At 54.2% G+C, this 19,510-nt stretch overlaps 1 protein-coding gene across 1 annotated transcript in view; it reads right to left on the bottom strand.

The window, feature by feature from the left end:
- RUNX3 (RUNX family transcription factor 3) overlaps positions 1-19,510 on the bottom strand; it is a 66,203-nt gene that overhangs the window by 32,175 nt on the left and 14,518 nt on the right. The gene's annotated exons all lie outside the window — the stretch shown is intronic.

Below are 19,510 nucleotides of genomic sequence, written 5' to 3' on the forward strand. Positions count from 1 at the left end.
GGCCGCCCCACCGACTGGGCGGCCGCAGCCCCAGAACAAAATCCTCGAGAACCGAGTGGCCGCGCCGCCGCCGCCGCCCGCGCGGGGTTAGTACCCCCGGGGGCCCGCGAGGGCGGGGCCGGCCCGAGCGACGCGTCGCGCAGCCAATGGGAGCCCCCATCGCGGGCACCTCGGCTGCGCTTGCCGGGGAGGAACGGGGGCCGCCGAAGGCCGCCCAACGGGGAGGGGCGGAAGGCTCCGCCCGGGGAGGGCGCCCGGGGTCCGGGCTGGGCCCCTCGACTCCCTGCGCGACAGCCCTGGGCTCCTCCAGAGTTCTGGGGAGCTGGAGCCGAGGCTGAGAATTTGTTTAAAACGTCTAGTCTTTCCAGCCGCCACCCCCTCAACCCCACCCCCACCCCAGCTTCTTCGGGTGCCCTTCCCGGCCGCCGGCAGCCAGGCCTCCCCAGCTCCAGCTGCTTTCGGCCTGTGAAGCTTGCACCCCCCACCCCCCAGATGGGGACTGCACGGGGAGGGGGGCCCTCAAGGCCGGTAACACCAAGCGGGTAGGCGGCCCCAGAGTGCCTTTTCCCTGCCCCTACCTGTCCTGCAAATTATTCTGACCCCAGACGAGATGACCGCACACGAAATGACGCTCACCAGCCAGAGGCCTCTGCAGCACCGAGCCCTGCGCAACTTTCCTCCCGGCCCGGGGCCAGAGAGAAGGGTGTCCCCTCCGTGCCCGCATCGGCGTGGGGGCAAGCAACACCATTCCTCTCCACTCCCCTCCAAAACTGACTTTCAGGATCGCGCAGACCTCGCTGCGTCGTCGGCCTATGGCTCTTTGAAAAACACGACGGTGCCTGAAAAACGCGAGCGTTTCCACTCCCCCATCGCTCCCCCAACCCCCAAGCCCCAACCCTCCTCGGTCATGTAAACGCCGTCCTGCTTCGTAGGAGAGGACCAGAGTTCTTGATGAGAAAGAAACCGTGCAGAGAACGCGCGGGAAAGGCTGCAAAGGATAAGGGCCCCGGCTTCCAAAGCAGGGAATTTTCATCCACCCGGTGGATGCAAACTGGCCCACGCGGGTCCACGCCCACGTCTTCCCGGGCAGTGCGCTCTGGCCCTGCGGCAGGAACGCAGACAGCTCTTTCTGCTCGCCGGCCCGGCTCATTCTCCCCTTCTCCCTTCTCCCGACCGCGTGGCCCATCCGCTCCCGGAGGCAAAACAGGCGAACGATCCCCTCTCCAGCCTCTTACGCCGGGATAGCGGGCCTAGGGACAGGCTACACAGAGGAGGAGGACGGGAAAGATCAAGCCCCATTCGCTTTGGATTATCGCCCCAGATGGACCCCCTGGAGTCTGGGAAACGAACGCGTGCAGAATCTGCCTGCCGTTTTGGAGATCGGGTTGGATATTCGTTGTTCCCGGCCTTGGACAGGTGCAAAACGACGGATTCCAAACCTCGGGAGCGGAGAAGCATAGGATCCGATGGCGGCAGCAAGATCTCGCCCTGGATCTGACCCATCGCGGGCTACTTAGTCTTTGCCAAACGAAATCAAGCCCTGTATCGGGTCTAGGGATGGACCGGCCCTGACCCAACCTCGACCACCTGGAGAGGTGGTCCCCAGCCCTGTCAGAGCCTCACACCAGGCCCCTCAGACCATTTAGAGAGCGGGGACAATGAAGGTCCCTCGCCGGACCTTTTTATAGAGCCTGCACGTCGGAGTTGCAGATCGCCAGGAGGGGCCTGCACACTCTCGGTAGTGCTGGCACTGGCTGCAGAACTGGAGGAAAGTGAGGTACAGGGGCCTTGGGGCATCCGACCTCTGGGAGCTTCCCGCTGTAAAGGCCCACCTTGTCTTGTCCAGGTAGGGCCCGGGGCCAGGAAGGGCGGGTGACTCTGTGCTGCCCCAGAGCGGCTTTGGGGGTCAGGACCCGCTGCATCTGGGGTTTGTAAATTCGATTTGTTGAGTGGTTTTGGTTTGCAGCAGTGCCCTTCCTGGTCTCTCCGCCTGATTTCTCCCTCTCGTCCGTCCTATGGCCGGTTTACAAATGGGTTTCCTGGGGATAGGACTCCTGTGGGTCCTGGCACCTGGCCACAAGTGCCCGCACGGCTCCAGCCCAAGAGAAAGGCGCTCGCTGCCGGTGGGCGCCAGAACCAGGGAACCTGGGTTTGTAGACACTTGGGTCCCCAGCCGGAGGTCGCCGGGGCCGCGGGGCAAGGAGCAGTCCCGGGACCCACCGCTAGTTGACGCTTGCACTCTGCCAGCCGCAGAGGTTCTGGGCACAGATGTGCACCAGGCGCCACTGGCCGGCTCCTACAAGCCACCCTCCCGCCCAATTCCTCACCATCTGTGTGGCCACATTTCGGACAAACCAGTGGCTTTGTGGTAGATCGAAGGCTGCCCTCCCCGCCCCCGATGGATGTGGACGCTCTGTGCCTTATCTCAGACCCCGGAGGGTCCAGCACTCTCTGACCCCCTGCAGAACGTTCTCTCCGGTAGATGTGCGTAGTCTTGTCCTGTTCTGGGGAACCCGGGGGAGGAGCACACACAGAGAAATAGACCAGCTCGGTCCCAATTTCAACCTAAGACCAACCCATTTTTGTCCCCACCCCAGAGTGACAGACCTAGCGTCACACCTCTCTCTCCTCTCCCCACCCCGTCTCTCCCCATTTTCAAAAGACAGTTTCAATTGGAAATCTACTCCCCCCCCCCGGGGCCCACAGATATCTCTCCCTCCCCCATCTTGTGTGGACAGGGATCCCTTCTTTTTCTCTGGGCCCCATCGACAGCCACTCTCGAATAGCCCCCATCTAAGGCATGCCACGTTGTCTGCAACAGGGAGAGGAAGCCAGCAGGTCTGGACCTACCTTGGCCCAGAGCTGGGTAAAGAGAAACACAACCTGGGACCTTGCAGAATCTGAGTTCTGGGAGACACTCCTTCCGCCAGGGGTAGGGAGTCAGAATGATCCCGTGTTGGGCTCCCGCTCCTGCTGCTAGAGGGTGTTTAGGAGGGCGCTTCAGCTGCATTCCTGGTAGTGAGGTGCCTGCACATGTCTCCCCTCCCACCAGAGAGCTTCTGAGAGCGAGTCTGATTTCCAGGGAGTCACAGTGCCTGAGGAGGGGAGAGGCTCCCCCGTCTGTGGCAGATAGTGGACGTAGATGCTCTGGAAAACCTTCTTCTAAGAGGTCCACTGGCTGTGGAAGGAGCTTGGGTCTGCGGTTCCCCTGCCTGAATTTTTCCACCACCTATCGTGATCTGGGGTAAACTGCTTAAAACTCTCCGAGCCTCATCTGTTTCTTCTGTGAAGTGGGAGTAATAATAGTGGTCTCTTAGAATCGTGCGTAAAGTGTTTGGCACACGTCTGGCACGTAGGTGGTGCTCCATCCATGCGAGCTGGTACTGTTATGCTCAAAAATAAGTCCTGATCACCCCTTGTCCAGGGACTTTAGCAAGTCCCTTCCCCTCTCTGGGCCTCACGTTTTCCGTTTGTGAAATATCCAGTCCTCACATTTAAAGCTTGCCTGAGTCAGAGCCTGGTCCATGGCGGTCCTCTCCCGGATGGTTCTCCTGGAGGTGGTGGTGGGGTCCCTTGGGGAGCTAAGGACTGTCTGTGACCTGCCTCCAGGCAGAGGCAGCTTGCAGGAGGGTTTTCAGCCACCACCAGAGGACTACCCATGCCTTGATCTTGAGGACTCACCTTCCCCTGGGCTCTCAGACGCTCCTTCCAGAAACCCACCGGTCCCGCCCCCTACCTCCCCCCAGGCAGACACTTTCCTAACTTGAAACTTCCCTTAGCCCCCTCTCCCTCCCCGGGAGGTGGTTGTTCCCTTTATTCCCTGGAGCCTCTCACAGGAGCCCTAGTCGAGTGAATAACACAGAGGACCGTCAGCTAGTCAGCTAGAAGCTAATGATTTCTCCCAGCCTGGTTTCCACACGCCCACTCCAGAGGGACCCATGGGGAAACCTGTTTCATGCCTTGTGCCCTGGAACTCCAGGAGGAACATTCCTGTCCCTCGCTTTGCCTCAGTCTCCTCTACTGTGAACGGAGTTTGTTCTGCTGGTTCCACACCTGAAGGGGAGGGGTACTGTGCTTCACCATATCAGACATACCATCAGTTGTTCTATGTGCAAGAATAAGAAAGCAAATGCTGCTAATTAAACGAGGGCTTGTCTGCATCCTTATTTCAGATATATGCATTTACACATATGTAAGTTTTATTATTAATATATATGCTGTATGGTGGTGGAGGTAGCTCAGTCGTGTCCGACTCTTGCAACCCCATGAACTGTAGCCCGCCAGGTTCCTCTGTCCATAGGGTTTCTCAGGCAGGAACAGTGGAGTGGGTTGCCATTTCCTGTTCCAGGGGATCTTCCCGACCCACGGATCAAACCCACAGCTCTTGCATTGCAGGCGGATTCTTTACCACTGAGCCACCAGGGAAGGCCCCGTATATGATACATATGTATTATATATTAAAATGTGTGTGTGTTTAGTCTCTCAGTCATGTCCAAATCTTTGCAACCCCATGGACTGTAGCTGCCAGGCTCCTGTGTCCGTGGGGATTCTCCTGGCGAGAATACTGGAGTGGGTTGCCATGCCCTCCTCCAGGGGATCTTCCCAACCTAGGGACCGGACCCAGGTCTCCCGCTTCGCAGGTGGATTCTTTACTGTCTGAGCCACCAGGGAATATTAATATTTATATAATAAAATATACATATATAATTAGTGAGAAAGGGCCATGAAAGACAGTAATGTGGCTGAAGGGTTGTCACCCTCAGGGCAGGGAGCCTTCACCCTAGAGAATCCAGCTCTGAGGCCACCCACCCTGGGCAGCCTTTCAGGAAGGCTCCTGCTGCTGGGACTGGAGGAGGAAGACAGGTGTCCTCTCAAATGGTAGATTGTTTACTTTTGGAAAGGGCCAAACTCTGAGAGGAGGGGAGGGAGCTGGGGAGAAGACGGCGGGTAGGACACAGCTAGAGGCTCTGCCGTTGGCTGGTTGGACTTTTGCGCAGGGCCTGCGCCTCTCTGAACCTTGGTCCCCTGGATGGTAAAGCTGGATGGTAAAGCGGGAAAAGCAGTAACAGCCATGTTGGCAGAGGTGTTCCCACGTACCGGCACTGTGTTTGGGCTTGAAGTGGTCTTTCAACCCTCAATAGTGTGTGGTAGGTGTCAATGCCAGTTTAAATGAAAAGGAACATTGCCCAAGGTTTTCTGGGCTAAAGAGGACCAGAACCAGATTAAAAGCTCAATCTGACTCAAAATTTGGGGAGGAGGCACCCCAAATGGTTGTGTACATTCTTTGCCTCCCCTCTCCGACCTTGTACTGGTTAAATGAAGAAATGGGAAGAGCCCTGCATACGGATGGATACTGAAAGACCTCAATACGGTTAACTGCAAAAGTGTGGGGGTGCTAGAGACAATGACAGCTGTTAAATAGCTGTGGACTGGGAAATGAGCAGACCCTTTGGACTCAGGGAAGGGGCTGCAGGAGTTGTCGACTGAGGCCCACCCACTGCCCGCTCTCCTTTCACCTCGGAACCAACCCACCTGCGAGGAGGCTGACTCAGCTGTAGTCCCGATTTACAGATAGGAACGACAGAGGTCCAGAATGGGGAGAGACTTAACCCGTGTCACCGAAGAAGAAGAAGAGAGACTCAGCAAGGCCGGGGGCAGCACAGCGTGGCCCCCAAAGTGGGGTGGCCTGACTTCTGCCCACCCTGCTGGAACCCCGCAGGTGGAACCCTGGGCCAGGACCACACTGCACCCCCCCCCCCACCTCCCGGGTGGTTTTGACCCCTTGCTCTAGGAGAAATGTCATGCTTCCCTGCAGGGATGCCCATGGCATCTGGATGCCCAGATTCCAAAAGGGAGAGGGTGGAAGGAGGGCAGGGCATTGGTGTCAGCACAAGCCTGGCCAGAGGAGAGGAGGTGGCCCCATCAGTGGCCAGGGAAGTGTGTTCTGGCTCCGGCTCCCGCCCCTGGATCTGGTCTTCCTGCTGCCCTCCTTGTTGCTCTCTTTGGTCATCTGTTGCTGTTGTTTAATCGCTCAGTTGTGTCCGACTGTGCAACCCCCATGGACTGTAGCCTGCCAGGTTCCTCTGTCTGTGGGATTTTCCAGGCAAGAATACTAGAGTGGGTTGCCATGCCCTCCTCCAGGGGATCTACCCGACCTGGGGATCAAATCCCTGTTTCTTGCACTGGCAGGCAGATATTTTTAGTGCTGAGCTTCCCGCCAGGGAAGCCCATGGTCATCTATAGAGCAGAAATAATTCTGGCAGAGCTCTTTGGTCTATGATGAATAATTACCCTAATTGATTAATCTCCTGCCATGTGCTGGGGGTGCTACCTCAGTTATCACTAACCCTCATGATGCCTCTGCAGGGTTGAGATTTTGTCTTCTCCATTTTACAGATGGGGAAGTTGAGGTTCAGATGGTAAATAACTTATTTCCTCTGGGTCTCAGAACCTGAGAGGTTCAAACAAGAAGGTCTTGAGGGTGCTTCTTTGTTGTTTTTGTGAGATCTTAGTTCCCTGACCAGGGATCGAACCCGAGGCCACTGCCAAGTCCTAACCACTAGACTGCAGGGAAGTCCTTCAAAGACCCTTCTTCTAACATGACTTCTTGGTGCAGAGCTGGGCTCTGTCTCCCCTCTGCTGGCTGGTCACAGGGCCTTCCTCCATCCACGGCAATGGGTGGGTGCCAAACGACCCGCTGTTGGACCCATCAAATCAGAGGACTCTTCTGTTGGGAGCAGAGGAGAGCCTGGTATTTTGCAGCCCAAGAGGGCTTCCAGGAAGAGCATGGCCTTTCCCTAGTCCCAGCATAGGGCTTCAGCTCTGGCAGTCATGGAGGGAAAGGGCTCTCTGAGTGGCTGTTTCCTCTTGCAGAGTAGAAGAAAGATAGCAGAGTTTCCAGGTTCAACATGTCTCCAAACCTTAAGCAGGTGGCAAGAATGGGATTCCAAGAAATCGATATGCCAAACCCATTTGGGGGATAGGATTGCAACCACACGATTACATTTCTGAGCATTATTCATCATTACTGATGGCAGTTAAGTTCATCCGTGCCTCCCAGTACTTTTATGGGAGAGGTACAGTTATCACCCCCTTTTACAGGTGAGAAAACCAAAGACAGAGAGGCTAAGTAAGTTGCCCAAGGACACACAGCTGGGAAACTGTGGCGCTCAGATTCCAACCAGCCAGACTGGCTGCAGAGCCCACGTTCCTGACTACCACACTCTGTTCTCATGGACCAGAATCAGATGCTTGAAGTTACAGTCATGGAATAGAATTAGAATCCTGGCATGAAAATTGTGGGCAGGATTCAGGATTTTATAATGTCAGACTCCACAGGGTTCAGAGATAGCATATCCAAATCTCCCGTTTATCAAGGGGCGGAACCAAGGCCTGGGGAGGGGAAGGGTCTCGCTCAAGGTCACAGCCTAGGCTGAGGGCAGAGCCTTGGACCCCCTCTCACCGCCGCCCACTGACTCTGGTCCAGGGTAGTTTCCTCTCCACAGCAGGCCCTCCTCGCCGCCCCCCGCCCCCCCGCCCACCCAGTGGCTCCCGGGCCCAGCCAGTCCCATTAGGGATTTTCCACCTCCCCAAAAAGGTTCTAATGACTGTCAGTCCTTGTGAAGCCTTAATTAATCTCAGAGGCTGATGGCTCTGAGGAGACCGGGGGCTTTGGCCTTACGCAGATGAAGATTACGGCTCCATTTCATGTGGTGGTGGAGGAACGCCTCAGACATTCCTGCCAGCAATAAAAGCCACATGGCTTTCCAGCGTCGCCCTTGGAAAAGAAAAAAAAAAAAAAAAAAAAAGCGCAGCTCTTTGCGGAAAGAAATCAACTATGTGCTGTATGCATGGCATGAGATAAAAACGGGGTAGGACGAGGTGGAGAACAGTTGGTCTTTCATGCCGCCTCCGACAGCCACCGAGCGTGGCTGGGCCCAGTGGTTGTGATCCCAGCTGCAGCCCCGGGGAGAGGGGGTGGCCCTCCACTTGCTGGTGGAAGCCGGGGTGTCAGGGCCTCAGCCCCTCAACCTGAACCGAGTCTGAGTCATGCCAGATGTCCCCACAGACGGGGCCAGCTTCCCGGGCCCATGAGCCGTGCAGTCGCCCAGACCTTGCCCTTGGCTTCTGCTCTGCCATCCCTGCCTTGACATTTCTTCATTACTTTTTGAACAAGGGGCCTGTATTTTCATTTTGCAATGATATGACCGGTCCTGCGCAACAGGTCCTCCCATTAGCCAATTGCCACAGGTCCCCTGGCCCCTTGCATGGGTCCAGGCCTAGGGAGAGTGTTTTCTGAGCACTTACATTATCTGAGATGAACTTCAGAACAACTTTCTGAATTCGGCACATGTGGAAAACTGAGGCTCAGAGAGGTTTCCATGCAGCTAGGAATCCTAGACTGGGAATCAGGTCCCTCTGACGCCAAAGCCAGTGTCTGAACCGTTCCCCATTCTGCAGTCTATGTTCACCATGCCCAGTGGGGACGGTTTTGCATACGGGCAGGTTTTTTTATTCTCCCCAAACAGAAGGAATAACTGAGGCCAGACCAGTGAAGGGACTCATGGTCATACCCCATCAGTGTGGAGTGGGGCACTCTCTCCCAGGCTGGGTAGCAGTGGGCCTGTGCCTAGACCCATAGGACTTGGTGGGGGTGGGTGTCCCAGTTTTATGCTGTTTGTTCCACTTTTAAATTTATTAGGTCTTCTATGTGGGTCATTGCCTTAAGTCTGGCCTGGGATGTAGTGGGAGTCCTGGCTCCAGCTTTCCCTTCTAAACGTCTGGAAGTCCTTCTTTGTGACTGACCTCCTCCACTCTTTCATGCTCCAGGTTTCCTCTGCTGCCCTCATCGACTGGGGAAGCAGCTGTGCCTTGCACCTTGATAAACTCAAACCAGTCCTCCATGAATTGGAAAGTTGGGGCTGAATGGAGCCTAACTGTGGTCATGACTTATGACCTGGCTCTAGCCCCTTATTCCTTGCTGGTGTTTCCAGGCAAGTTCCTTCCCTCTCTGGGCCTCCAACACACCCCATCAGGGAGAGAAATGCATTGACAAACATTTGATCCCCAGGAGGACTGTACATCTTCAGTGTTCTAGAATTCCATGTTAATCTGCAACTGGGAGCACTGAAGCCCAGGCAAGGTCAGGGAGTTGTTCAAGGTTACACAGGCAGCTGGACCCAACTCTGAAGCACTGGGAGGAGTTGAGGTCTGGCTATGGAAGTTTCTATTTGTTCTTAGTCGAGGGGCATTGACTCTCTAGGTGGTTTGTGAGCCCAGAGCTTTCAGATACATCCCCAGTATCTGCTAACCTCCTTCCCAGAACGAGATTTTCCTCGGGAGGTAGAGAGTTCCCCATTGTGGGAGGTATTCAAGTTGAGGTCAGGATATTGTAGTGGGAATACAAGTGTTGGATGGGACTGGAAGCTGGACCAGGTGCCAGTGTCCAGCCTAGATTGGCTCATAGTAAGCACTTATTGAACAAATAAGAGGATGAAACCAAAGTTTCATGTGTGGCTTGACAGTAACACAGTGCCTACCAACTCTGAGTTCTTGCCTTGGCATTTTTACCTGCTAATGTGTAACCTTGGGCCTTCTCAAGCCTCAGTCTTCTCATCTGTAAAATGGGGAGAATTGACCATCTTCTCAGGTGGCACAGTGGTAAAGAAATCGCCTGCTAGTGCAGGAGATGCAAAAGATACAGGCTTGATCCCTGGGTTGGGAAGATCCCTAGAGGAGGAAATGGCAACCTGCTCCAATATTATTGCCTGAAACATTCCATGGGCAGATGAGCCTGGCTGGCTACAGTCCAGCAGGGGTTGCAAAGAGTCAGACATGACTGAGCACACAGGCTGACCATCTTCCATGGTTTCCCCACAAGTAAACTTTAGTAGCTCAACGGCTCACATCCTTTACTTCTGCCTTTCAGTTTATTCCGAAGTATCTCCACATAAATGGAAAATGACATTGAAGGCAAAAAGCATATAAACAAGATGATGGTTGACACAAAGACCAGGAGAGGGGGTCCTCCATCTGACCATGGCAGCAGGGAAGGAGAAGGAGGGATGTGATTGGGGAGGGGGTGTTGGTGGGCCTAAGGTCCACTTGGTGGGGTTTTTAAAAAGATGAGCGGTAGGTTTATGGGTCTCTATTTTATTATTATAACTTAAATAATATTTATATATACCCCCTGTTACTATATTATGCAGTAAAGAACAGCAAAAGATAAAAAATATTTAAAAAGCTCTTCTCCCTGAAACTTCTGAAAAAAGAATAGACAAAAATGCTTAAATTTGCATAGAGTTGCAGAATTGCCCATGGTGCATCAAAATTGGGACATGTTTATTCTTGGCGAAGTCACTGTTTCCACCAGATTGTCCTGTCCACCAGCTCACTCAGCTGAATCATCTGGTGGACTTGATGCCATCCTCATCATGACAACCCCACCATGCTGAGAATTTCAGTGTATCTAGCCCCTGCTAAGCACGGTCCCTACCGAGCTCATTAGACCTTACCAGTAGCCCTCCAGGTACCTGTCATTGGGCATTCTTTACAGGTGAGGGACTGAAGTGCACTGAATAAGTCTCCTGGAGCCAGTTAGGAAGGGGTGGAGCTGGGATTTGAACCAAGGTCTACTGATGTTGAAATCGTGCATTGCTATATGCAGCAGCTTCATCCCAGGGGCCGGGCCCCTCTTTTACAATAACTAATGCTATTCACACTTTACATATATCATATCATTTATCCTCATAACCACCTATGTGTTGCATGCACGAGGGCTAAGTTGCTTCAGTTGTGTCCGACTCTTTGCAACCCCGTGGACTGTAGCCCACTCGGCTCCTCTGTCCACGGGATTCTCCAGGCAAGGATACTGGAGTGGTTGCCATGCTCCGCTCCAGGGGATCTTCCCGACCCGGGGATTGAACCTGGGCCTCTATGTCTTCTGCGTTGGCAGGCAGATTCTTTACCACTAGCGCCACCTAGGAAGCCCACCTTGTGTGCTCAGCTCAGTTCAGTTCAGTCGCTCAGTCGTGTCCGACTCTTTGCGACCCCATGAATCACAGCACACCAGGCCTCCCTGTCCATCACCAACTCCCGGAATTCACTCAGACACACGTCCATCGACTCGGTGATGCCGTCCAGCCATCTCATCCTCTGTCGTCCCCTTCTCCTCCTGCCCCCAATCCCTCCCAGCATCAGAGTCTTTTCCAATGAGTCAACTGTTCACATGAGGTGGCCAAAGTACTGGAGTTTCAGCTTTAGCATCATTCCTTCCAAAGAACACCCAGGACTGATCTCCTTTATAATGGACTGGTTGGATCTCCTTGCAGTAGGTAACCTTATTATTACTTCCATTATACCACTAGGAAAACTGAGGCACAGAAAGGTTAATAACTGGCTCCAGTTCACACCCTGGGTGAAGGTCAGAGCTGAGCTTTTGAACCTTGGCAACTTGAGCTGCCCTGCCTGGCCTACAGAGAGCACAGATACCATGAACACAAGACAGAGCTGTGGCCCGGGTTCCACAGATGACCCCCAAGAACTAAAGGCCAGCAGGGGTAGATGAACGGGGTGATGATGGGGTGATGCTGTGCCTGCCTGCTCAGTCGCTCAGTCGTGTCCGACTCTGTGTGACCCCAGGGACTGCAGCCCGCCAGGCTCCTCTGTCCATGGGATTCTCCAGGCAAGAGTACTGGAGCGGGTAGCCATTCCCCCCTCCAGGGGATCTTCCCGACCAGGGGATCGAACCCGTATCTTCTGCGTCTCCAGCACTGCAGGCAGGTTGTTCACCACTGAGCCGCCTGGGAAGCCCAGAGTGACACCAGCAACGTGTGGCGAGCAGTGTTCTGCCCCTCCTCGCCTAGCAGGCCTGTGGCTCTTGGGGCGGGGCTGAGGATAAGGGCAGTGCCAAACAGAGACTAGAGCAAGCTCATGAATTCCCACCTGGCATGTCTGCGCCACAGGCTCAGACACTGGGCACTCTTTGTCGTTTGCTGTTGGCGTGAATTTGTCACTGGCAAGAAGGTGATGTTCATCACTTGTGACTTTCAGGGTGCCCCTGAGTGAGCTTCTGAAAGGGGATCCTAGACTGTGCTCAGAACCTGGGTGGGGCTGGGTCCTCCTCCTGCTCCATCTCTAAACTTCAGACAAACCGAGTGGGCGGGGGAGCTTGATGGTCTGAAAGTCCTTAGCTCACAGAACCTGGTCTATCCCAGGAGCATAGGGGAGAATGTTCCCAGTCATACAGGGGAGCCCTGCATTTGATGAGGGAAAGAGTGGGAAAGGAAAAGGAGAAATAAGCAAATGGATGGAGGAGGCGCTAGATTTACTCAGTCAACAAAGGTTTTTTGAGCACCTACTATGTGCCAGGAGTTATTTTAGGTGCTGAGGATCCAGCAATGGACATGATGGCTTTGATTCCAGCAGGGAAGACAGAAGATAAACAAGGAGTGAATACATACACACGCCAGCAAAATTAGTGTGCACGAGCTAAGTCGATTGTGTCTTGTCTGCCTCTATGCGACCTTACGGACTGCAGCCCGCTGGGCTCCTCTGTCTGTGGGATTTCTCCAGGCAAGAATACTGGGGTGGGTTGCCATGCCCTCCTCCAGGGAATCTTCCCGACCTAGGGATTGAACCCACATCTCTTATGTCTCCTGCTTTGGCAGGTGGATTCTTTACCACCAGCGCCCCCTGAGAAGCCTAGTGGGTGGGTCACTAATTCCCTAGACGGGGCCGGGTGGCTGTCAGTGAAAGTCTCTTGGAGGAGGTGATATCTGAGCCAAGACCTGAGGTTGAAGGACTCAGGGTGGAGGAAGGGAGTGGGGAACCTATGTGAGGGCCCACGGCGCGGCAGGAACCTGCTGCTCCCATCTGCCTTCTCCTGCCTTTTCTGCACCGGGAGTGTCCATGACTCTGAATCTTGTGTCTCCCTTTTTGCTTCTCCCACAGTGGCCTTGAGAAGCACGTGGGGGCTGAATCTAAGTAGCCCAACCTGCCGCTGAAGAAACTGAGCTGGAGCTGGGAGGGGCTCGTACAGGACTCCTTCAAGCCCATACCCAGCCTGGTGCTCCTCGGGCCAGACCCCACCGTCCAGCATGTTCTAAAACCTCCAAGTCCAGGCAGGCAGCAGCCAGAGTGGAGTCCGGCCCTGGGCACAGCTCCTCAGGGGTCACGGGGCTGGAAACGTGGGCCGCTGGGCAGGGCCTGGGAGGGGTGGTGCTGGGCCCCCCAACCCCGGGCGGGGGTCCCTAGCAGAAGGCGCCCGGCCCTGATTGGAACAAGGTGCCGGACCTGGGAGCCCAGCCGGGCTCCATTGATCTTGCCCGGTGTTCCAGCCACTGGGCGGGGCCAGCGCCGGGCAGGCTGCCGGTTTTCCCAGGTGTGGGGACACCCTGGGGGAATGGTCTCTCATGTGGTTGTGGGGTAGGCCTGCCACCCAGCACGTGGAGGAGGCCAGGGCATTAGGGGCACACTGGCAGTGTGTGTGTAGAGGGGTGGTCCGGAGACTTGGAATTCCACAGCTGGCCAGCGTCAGGCTCCTGGAGGCAGGGTCTCGGACTCCAGGCTCCGAGACTCCAAGAATGTCAGAATCTTTGTTATCAGGACGCACAGCTTTTAAGTGCTCACTCTGTGCCAGGCACGGTGCTGAGCACTTGGTACAGTTTAACTTCTGGCATCATCCCTCTGCCCAGGGGGCTGGGTTCTATGATTACCCCCACTTTCAGGCAGGGAGACTGAGGTTCAGCAGGGTTCAGTAACCTGCCTAAGGTCACACTGTTATGAGGCTTTTGTCCTGGAATATAAGATCCCTAGAATCAGAGGGTCTTAAGAGTGTGGGAATCACAGCCGGTCAACATAGGAATCTATGTTGGCGCAAGTGGTAGGTGGTGCAAGTGGTCAAGAATCTGCCTGCCAGTGCAGGAGACACAGGAGATGAGGGTTCGATCCCTGGGTTGAGAAGATCCCCTGCAGGAGGAAACAGCAACCCATTCCAGTATCCTTGCCTGGGACATCCCATGGGCAGAGGAGCCTGGTGGGGTACAGTGATGGGGTCGTGGAGAGTCAGATGCAACTGAGCATACCTAGTGTTGGGAAGACCTGGAAGATCCTTAAGTCTAATTCATTGGAACCCCTTTTCCTTCTCAGCTTGCAGTACCTTGGAGGGCAGTTTGGCCTTTGGTATGAGTGGGTGTTAGCAGATCAGAATGGTCTTGGGGGTGGGGGTTGAGGGCAGATGAGGGCGGGGGGTGGAGAGAGGCATCACTGATTCCGCCCTTCCAGTCAGCCCTGTGGGGTTCTTCATGACCACACCCACCTTCCATCTGTCTGTCCTCATCTCTTTCCACTCTCCCCTTCCCTCATCCCACTCCAGCCATACTGGCCTTTTCACTGGTCCACAAACACAAGTTCTATCCCCACCACAGTGCCCTTGCACATGCTGTTCTCTCTGCCTGGAAAGTCTTTACATTCAGTCCACATGGCTCAGCTCCCCACCTCAGTCAGGTCCCTGGCACCCCAATGAAAGGCCTTCTTGGAGCCCCAGCAGCAGGCAGATTAATGGCCCCCAAAGATGCCCATATGCCAGCCCCTGAAACTGAACACTTTGCTTCATGTGGCAAAAGGAGCTGTGTAGATATGGTGAAGGGTTAGGACTTTGACGCGAGGAGATTATCTGATGGGCCCAATACATCACAAGAGTCCCCACAAGTGGAAGAGGGAGGCAGAGGAGGGCAGTCAGTGGGAGACGTGATCGGGAAAGCTGGGAACCAGAGAGATGGTGGCATGAGAAAGACCTGGCCCGGCATTGCTGGCCGTGAAGACAGGAAAGGGCCACTAATCAAGGAAAGCAGATGGCTTTTAGCAGCTGGGCAAGATGAGGAAGTGGATTCTCCCGTAGCCCAGAAAGAAGCGCAACCCTGCCAACACCTTACTCTTAGGGAAACCCATGCAGGCTTTCTGACCCCCCAGATTTGTATGATAATAAATGTCTGTTGCTTTAAACTACTGCATTGGCGGTGATTTGTTACAGCAAATCTTTTTCCATTTGGTTTCACATCCGCACTTAGACTTGCCAGATTTAGCAAATAAAAATACAGAATACTCAGTTAAATTGGATTTCAGATAAACAAGAAACACTTTTTCAGTATAAACTTGTCCCAGCCAGTGCAATCATTCATTGTTTATCTGAAATTCAACTGACTTGGGTATCCTGTATTTTGTCTGGTAACTCTACTCCCAGTGATTAAAAAAAGGCTTAGGGTCATACTAGGATCTCAATAAGTATCTGTTGAATGACTGAAATAAATAAATGAATGAACGAACATTAAATTTTAGCTTAAAAATCCTTTTGGCTCCCAGAATGCATGCAGGGTATATAACAACCAATCATAAAAGCAAACAGTTTCATGACCATTCCTGTATACCAAATACCATTCTGAGTGCTTTATGATTGCTAACTTAGTTCTTGCAGTAACCCAATGAGGTCATTAGCCCATTTTACAGATGAGGAAACTGAGGCCCCGGAGGTTCAGTAACTTTCTCAGTCACAGAGCCTGCAGAGCCAAGCAACTCAAGGCCCTTACATTCCCTCACAGAACGTTCTAGCTTTATCTCCTGATACACTTTCCCACACATAGCAGATTCTTTCTCTCTAATAGCCCATGGTGCTTTGTGAGGGGTGGCTTCCCGCTTTTCTCTGACTGCAGAACCCTTGCTCATACATCAAAGCCTGGTCCTAATTCCCCTTCATTGTGAGACTGTCTCTGCTGTTCCCAGGAGGACTTGTCCCCTCCTCTGAATGCATTATAAGGACTTGCTTTTGTGTCCTTTACTCTCCCAGACTGTAACCACCCTAAGGACAGAACTGAGTACTTTCAGCTCTTTGGCCCAGGAACTTAGAACTGAGCCTTCCTCTAGTGGGCTTTCCGGAAGGATTTAAGGACCAATGAATGACTGAATGAATGAACACGGGAATGAGTGAACATCTATCTCACTCTGAGCCTCAGTTTTAGAGTCTATGAAAGGGGAAGAACAACCTCTAACCCCTACACCACCATCTCTGGAAACAAAACACATTTTTTTCTAATTAGAAGGATAATACACACTCATTAAAGAAAAATTGGAAAATAATGAAATTATGCACAAGAAAATTGAAACCATCCATAATCCTGCCACCCAGAACAATTGTTAATATTTTGGTTTTCAGCCTTCTGGTATTCTTACTGTATGTATAGATTAAATTTCTTCTCTCCCTCCCTCTTTCTTTTCTTTTCTAACGGTGGGAACCTATATTCCATGTTTTGAACCTGGTTTTGAAACTCACCAACCTACAGTGTGCATTTCCCCGTGTTATTAATCCTCTCCTCATCTGTGGGTGATGTGACTGTGCTGACTGGGCATGGTGGGGGTTGAGTGTGGACAGACTCCCACCTCTGGCTGGACCACCAGGGTGTTCCCTCGTGGTCCGCCCTTTGGGGTGTTTCCAGATTTCAGTTATGAAGAAGACACTGCCTGGAATACCCTGGTGTGGACGCCTTGGGGGCGTTCCTGGGTCCTCCCCTGGGGAACGTTCCAGGACTGGGAAGCCTAGGTGGACGCTCTTGTGCCTGCAACACCACCTGCCCGCTGCTCCCCAGCCCCACTCCTACCCCTGGCCCTGGCAGGAAACCCTGGGATCGTTTGACCTCCTCAGAAGAATGGCCCCATCTACATCCAAGGCCTCTCTGGTTCTATCCAGGCTGAAGATACTCATGTACTCAGCCTCTTGTCCATGTTATGGTCTGAGGCTCATGACTTCCATCTCAGACTCTGGGTTCCAAATGCAGCAGCCTGAGACATCTCTGAGGGTGCTCACGGCCCCAGGCCTGCATATACATCATGCGTGTTAATAATTCAATGACTGAATTCACCACGTAGCAGGCCCTGTGCACCCCTACAACTCTGTGGTCGGGATGACTGTCTCCCATCTTATAGATGAGATCCCTGAGGGCCCAAGAACTAAGTGGCTTGTAGAAGTCACAGAGCAAGGAAACAGGGCATCTGAGGTTCAGCTCCGGTTGGCCTGACTTGGTATAACGCTGACTCTTCTGCCCCGCCCCGGAGAGGCTGCACCCCTATAGACCACTGGTTCTGCCCTAAAGAGCTGTGAACCTTGTAATCTGGGGCTGCAAAGACCCAGTGCCGCTGCCCCTGCTAGCTGCTGTCTGATGGGGCACTGTCCCAGCATAACTGGGAACCCAGGAGGGAACTTTGGTCTGCAAGCTGGGTGGGCCAGATCCTGCCCTCTGTCCCGGTGCAGGTGTGTGCCCTCACCCTCTCCATCTGTGAAATGGGAGAGCAGGGACTCAGAGGACAGCCTCCTGGGCATGTGGCTTGTCTGAGCCCAGCAGTGGTGATAACTCAGTGCTGAGTCAAAGGGAGAGAGAACTTTGTCAGACGGGCCACGTCATCATAGGCCGCCAAGCCTGGTCCTCAGGGGGCTGGAGTAGGCAAGTCTCTGCCCTAGGCCAGGCTGGGGGTTCCTAACAGCCCCAGATGGACCCTCCCCCTCCAGCCCCGGCAGATGGGAAACTATTTTTTAACCAACCCCACAGGAAGAAGAGGCCAGAAATGAGCTCGGCTGGGGCGGGGGGGGGGGGGGGGGAGGGGTTAACCCAGGTCCCTGGGGACCCCTCCTATTTGCATCCTCTTCTCCCGCAGCAGCCAGGGAGCTAAGTAGACTTCACCTGGAGCTCCCTGGAGCCTTCCAGAGCTCCCAGCAGATCAGGCTGCTGGATCTGGAAGGTGCCCGCGTGATCCCCATGTGATGAGAGGGGAACCGAAGCCCAGAGGGGTTGGGCCGGGCCTGCCTTCCTCACTGCCTCTCTGCCATGCGCTCCCACCTCCTCTGCCTCTGCCTTTTTGGGGTGACCCAGGGCGGGACCTTCCTGCATGGCCGCAGTTTCCCCACTTGTAAGGTCCCCACCGGGCATCTCTGAAGCACCTCCCAGCTGGAGAACCTCCTTCTGAGCTGGGGCCGCCACTCTGTCCCATCTGTCCTGGGTTTCCCAAAGGCTTCATCCCTTTTGGAGCATCAGCCACATGGACATGGCCCAGTGGCAGGTGTCTGGGGACCACCCCCCGTCCCCCCGGCCCAGGAAGAGGATGAACTTCCTGGCCCGAGAAGTGGGGACCAGCGTGGGTAGGGGCAAAGCTGCTTCCCCTGCGGTCTCCCTCAGACCACACCACCAGATGTCCCCGGGTCCCCGCAGGCAGGGGTTCCTGAAAAGTCGGGTGTCTGTCACAGTGGGTGCAGCCTCTGATGTGTGTTTGCCTCTGTGAGTTGGGGTGTGGGGAACATGGGGGTTGGTGGGCACACAGCCTGGGGGCCTGACGTAGATGGGGGGATGCCAGACTTTGGCTGCTGAACTGGGGCAGCTTGTGACAGTGGCTCGACCACACCCACAGCTCCTTCCCAGAGCCCTGGACTGGGGCTGGGCTAACCCAAAGGTGGGAGGCATGTGGGGGGGGGGCGGCACCTGAAGGGCAGGAGTACAGGTGGGGAGGGGCACAAGTGAGGGAGGCGTACATGTGGGGAAGGTGTGCCCGTGGGGGATGGATCACGGGAAACAGTGGCGTCTGTGGGGGAGGTTACCGTGGGGGAGGGGTGCATGTGGGTGAAAGCACAGCCCCCAGATGCCATCAGGGCCCCAAGGAGCTGGGACTTGTCTGCTTGCAGACAGCTGACTCTGACTTACCTCCTTCTTATTGTCTGTTTCAAACAATACTGTTAATAAATAACGTTAATTGTGTTAGTCGCTCGTGCTCAATCTCTCAGCTGTGTCTTTGCGACGCCGGGGACTGCAGCCCGCCAGGCTCCTCTGTCCATGGGATTCTCCAGGCAAGAATACTGGAGTGGGTTGCCAGGCCCTCCTCCAGGGGCTCTTCCCAACCCAGGGATCGAACATGTGTCCCCTGTATCTCCTGCACTGGCAGGCAGAGTCTTTCCCACTGAGCAACTGGGGAAGTCGCTCAGTCGTGTCCAACTCTTTGCAACCCCATGGACTGTGTAGCCCACCAGGCTCCTCTGTCCATGGAATTCTCTAGGCAAGAATGCTGGAGTGGGTTGCCATTCCCTTCTCCAGAGGATCTTCCAGACCCAGGGATTAAACCCAAGTCTTCTGCATTGCAGGCGGATTCTTTACTGTCTGAGCAACATTAATTGAGTGCCTTATATAACACACCCCATCCTTGTGATACAAGTTATGTGAGTGCAATGAAAACGTTGGAGAAATACAGAAAAAACACCTAAAAAATGTTAAAGCTGGAACTCTTAGCATCAGAGTAAATACCATACATCTTTGAGGAGGAAGGAGCTGGCAGAGCTTTTTGATATAATCATCTTAGTTCTCACACCCTGAACATTTCACTGGGGCTGTGGGCAGAGCTAAGCACTTGAAGTATTGTCTTGGTTAATTCTCTGAACTGTTATTTCCCCCCTTGTCCAGATAAGGAAACTGCATGAAAGGGA

This window comes from Oryx dammah, unplaced genomic scaffold, assembly GCF_014754425.2.
Source record: "Oryx dammah isolate SB20612 unplaced genomic scaffold, SCBI_Odam_1.1 HiC_scaffold_27, whole genome shotgun sequence".
NCBI lineage: Eukaryota > Metazoa > Chordata > Mammalia > Artiodactyla > Bovidae > Oryx > Oryx dammah.